Below are 4,796 nucleotides of genomic sequence, written 5' to 3' on the forward strand. Positions count from 1 at the left end.
GCTTGGGCCCAAGTGCCTGCTGCATGTGATCAATTTGATTTTGTTGTGCTGCTAAAGTGTTGATTGATGCTTCGATTGAACTACAAGATTAACCCCTTGTGCTGCCACCATAGATTCGATGAAGTAGGGCAAACTTATTGCAGGTATCCAATGAGCAACAAGGAAGTTGGTTTTCGTTTCTGAGAATTTTTATGTTGTGCTCATGCAATTTGAGACGTAAGCTCTAGTGAGAAAGTGCAGCCTACAGGTCTGCTTTGGTGGATTTTGATTACTTGATGTTTTGGCTGCCTCTATTATCATGATGCCTCGACACACGTTGTCCTGTCTCCACTTCCTACAACAAATTGTATATATGAATTAATTTTTGAGAAGTGCAGGCTGATGCAGCACTATGATGCTTGGATGCGGTCCTGGAGGCATAAAAGACACATGATGTTCACAATCATGGTGGCAGCAAGGTGCGGATCGATCTAACTAATGCTACCAAGTACTATACTGAACAATTATATGTTATTTTGTTTGATGGATATCCCTAATTTGATTGCAAATAATTTCCTGAGCTTTGTAACTAATTTGTTTTCTCACATATGCAAGTAATTGTTCTATTGGAATTTAATTCATGATTCAGATTGCGCGTACATCTATTGATCAGTTCATAATGAGCTCCAAAACAGAGAAGCGTCATGGTGTACCATGGCTTGAGGAGATGCATATGTCAGAATTTTTGTGTATTGCTGGAACATGGTTTGCATCGCTACATTCTAAGGTCATTTGCCTTCCCCCCTGGTAATTTAATGTAATGCATGACTCCTTCCTTTCTAATGTTGGTTGGTAATGTATGAGACAAACCTGAAATTTGCACACATCAGCATCAGCCTAAAATCATAGATGCAACGTTAATTGAAAAAGGCATTCCATCAAAAGATAAAAAGAGTCTGAGTATCAGCCTGCTAGGCTCCCTCCCTCTGTTTCTCATTGTTTGATGTGATGATATAATGGAGAAGCCATTCCTTGAGTAAACTAATACTACTGCAGTTACTAATCCTTTTTGTATTGCTATGTGTAGTGTATAATGTGAAGGTGGACAGATCAGCCTAATTACTAACGGAATTTGATACCTTTCAACGAGACGGTAGGTACTTTATGGATTCCTGCTAACATATATTCTAGAATTTAGCTTGATCTTGATTTCGTATTTGTGCAATATATATTTGACAATAGGTGATCTAAATATTCATTCCTTTGATTAGCTCAACAATTTATTAATTAAGATGTTATGGCCATTAAGATATCCATGCTTGGAGATTTATCATAGATTTTCTCGCAGATATCTTCTTGGTAAATATATATAACTATACAAAATCAACACCATCATATATCGTCAAGTCGATGCTCTGATCATGTATGTATTTTTATTTTGTATTTAGTGTACATTATTTGCTAAGACTGCCATGTGTTGTTCAAATAGTACAACTTTCCTGATTATTAAGTTTTGCTAACACCCTGGATATATACATAAAGACAGTCCTCCATTTTGAATTTACTCAAATGATAAAACTTTTCCATAAAATCTCAATATAGAAACCTGGATAAAATATTGTGACAGTTGGAATTGACAGTTCAAGAAAATACTACTGATGTAATCCACACCTTTAGAAAATAGCCCCTCGAAGGTTTAAATGATAAAGGTTTTTTAGATACAGATTTATTCTGCAAATTATGATAAATGTCGTGTAACTTCCAACATCTGGGCGGAGGTGCCATACTTTTCTCATTCACACAAGTGTAGCTCCCCCTATCAAGCCTCCTTTTTGAACTATTTTGCTCAAGCTAATAGGCTAAACAACAAGACATCTAAACGGGCAGTCTCTAGAGACTTTGTTGCTACATAGAGACAACACGACTTACTATTTTTAGTGTTTGTATGCCTTCAACCTTTGTACATGTCTAATATCTTGCCTCTATGACTACTTGCATCATGTCAATGCATTGTGTGTTAACAGTTCAATTTGTTATTCTCTTTGTAGATTCAGAAGATATATGGATGATTATATGGGTGCGTGGCAAGTATACTGCAATGATGATGATGATGATGATGGATGCTTTTAGTTTTAGTTAAGTTGTATGGATGTTGTTGATGTTGTTGGATGATGTTCCTCAGTTACGTATTAGTTTAGTTGTAGGGATGTTGATGGATTATGTCAGTCAAAGTTTTGATGTGAAGAAAATACATAGATTATGTAGCATATTTGGATGATGTTCCTCATGTAATATCCACTATTGTAAACCAACAGTTCATCCAATATATGATTTCTTCCTCTCATGAGTATATCCCTTTTTCCTACATGTGGAGCATTAATTTAATTGCTGGAAATATATATTATATAATAATAATATTCACATTATATATGTATGGACACATGAAGTGTTGCAAATTCTCTTTGACAAGCAATGAGATCTGGGGTTCTTGTGCATTCAGCACCAACGTATAAAAGTGTAGTAAAATTCGGTTTTATGTGTTGTACTCTTGCAACGGTCCATTTTACCAATGGCTATATAAGCGTTGCACTATGCTCTAGCAACACTGGATAAGGCAACGCATCGAAAACCGTTGGTAAAGACACTAGCAACGCATATATGGACTCTTAGATACGGAAAAAAGCGTTGCTATAGGAGGGGTCATGTTGTAGTGCCACAGAGCCCACAACCCACCAGGGCACGCCAGGCACCCCCTGGCGCACCCGGGTGTCTTGTGTCCTCCTCGAAGGTCGGTTGGGGCCCTTCTTTTGGCGCAAGAAAGATAATTTATGGAAAAAACGTGTAGAAATTTCAGCGCGATCGGAGTTACGGATCTCCGAGAATTTAAGAAATAGTGAAGGGCTAGATCTGGGGAACGCGAAACAGAAGGGAACAGAGAGGGAGATCCAATCTCGGAGGGGCTCCCGCCCCTCCGCCTCCACAGGAAACCATGGACCAGAGGGGGAATTCTCCTCCCCATCTAGGGGGGAGGCCAAGGAAGAAAAAGAAGTAGGGGGCTCTCTCCCCCTCGCTCCCGGTGGCGCCGGAGTGCCGTCGGGGCAACGATCGGGACGACGATCTACATCAATAATCTTGCTACCATCAACACCAACTCTCTCCCCCTTTATGCGGCGGTGTAACACCTCTTCTCCCCGCTGTAATCTCTACATAAAGATGGTGCTCAACTCCATATATTATTTTCCAATGATCTATGGTTATCCTATGATGTTTGAGTAGATCTGTTTTGTCCTGTGGGTTAATCGTGATCTTGGTTGGTATGATTGTATATTTTATTTATGGTGTTGTCCTACGGTGCCCTCCGTTCTCGCGCAAACGTGAGGGGACCCTATTGTAGGGTGTTGCAATATGTTCGTGGTTCGCTTATGGTGGGTTGCGAGAGTGACAGAAGTTTAAACCCGAGTAGGTGGGCTATGGCGTACGGGATAAAGAGGACTTGATACTTAATGCTATGGTTGGGTTTCACGGCCTTAATGATCTTTAGTACTTGCGGATGCTTGCTAGAGTTCCAATCATAAGTGCATATGATCCAAGTAGAGAAATTATGTTAGCTCATGCCTCTCCCTCGTATAGAATTGCAAGAATGATTACTGGTACTTGTTATCGATTGCCTAGGGACAAATAACTTTCTTGTTGACACAAACCCTTTTACTAAACACCTAACTTTTATTATCTTGCAAAGTACTTCTAGTTTTATTCTTTCAAAGTAGTTCTAGCATCACACCTACAAAATAATTTCATACTTGTTTCCGATAAAGCAAACGTCAAGTGTGTGTAGAGTTGTATCAGTGGTCGATAGAACTTGAGGGAATATTTGTTATGCCTTTAGCTCCTCGTTGGGTTTGACACTCTTATTTATCGAAGAAGGCTACAAATGATCCCCTATACTTGTGGGTTATCAATTATCATTGGTCCCGATGATAGCGATGGGGTGGCGATGGCGAGGTTCTCACAGGAGCATCCGGAGTATGTTCAGGCCAAACAGGAGTACTTCCGGAACCGTGCTACTTGTGAGCTCTGTTGGGATTTTCCCTAAAGAGGAAGGGTGAAGAAATGTAGTAGCGGATAGTATTTCCCTCAGTAGATAACCAAGGTTATTGAAATAATAAGAGAACCACGCAAACAACCGTCAATAGTACCTACACACAAGAGCAAATAATTGCACCCAACACGGGCAAGAGGGTTGTCAATCCCCTTATACACGTTAATTGCAAGGATTAAATCTGCTAATAGGTGATAGATAATTTTCAAAGTAAAATAGAAGATAATAAATTGCATGAAGGTATTTTTTTATTTTGGTAATATGATTAAAATAGACCCTAGGGCCATAATTTTCACTAGAGTCATCTCTTTCATAAAAATAGATACGGTGGATGGACAAATTGCTATTGGGCAATTGATAGAAAAGTGCACAGTTATGTCATCATCATGTACATAGGCATTACATCCGTGACAAGTAGACCAACTCCTGCCTTCTTCTACTACTATTACTCCACTCCAAGAGCACTTCTATGCTTGCCTCTCTACGTATTTAGTTCATAACAACCAGAGTAATGCATGAAGATAATGTAGACAAAATAAAACCAAGCAATATGATTAAACCCCGTCGTTTTCTCCTTAGTAGCAACAATACAATACGCGCTTCGTGAAACACCCTGTATTTTGACTTTTTCTTTTTCTTTTGGATTTCTTTGGATTATTGCTTTGATTTCTTTTTCTGTGGCTTTGTGGTCTGGAAATTTGGGAAGATCATATCTTCC

General features: G+C 39.2%; 1 long non-coding RNA gene across 1 annotated transcript; it reads left to right on the plus strand.

The window, feature by feature from the left end:
• The first annotated feature begins 261 nt into the window (after window positions 1-261).
• LOC125543289 lies at window positions 262-2,102 on the plus strand. Its single transcript, XR_007298367.1, has 4 exons — window positions 262-458; window positions 629-766; window positions 1,067-1,132; window positions 2,028-2,102. It is a non-coding gene; the product is annotated as an uncharacterized LOC125543289 (long non-coding RNA).
• Window positions 2,103-4,796: the final 2,694 nt, after the last annotated feature.

This window comes from Triticum urartu, chromosome 3 (assembly GCF_003073215.2).
Source record: "Triticum urartu cultivar G1812 chromosome 3, Tu2.1, whole genome shotgun sequence".
Taxonomy (NCBI): Eukaryota; Viridiplantae; Streptophyta; class Magnoliopsida; order Poales; family Poaceae; genus Triticum; species Triticum urartu.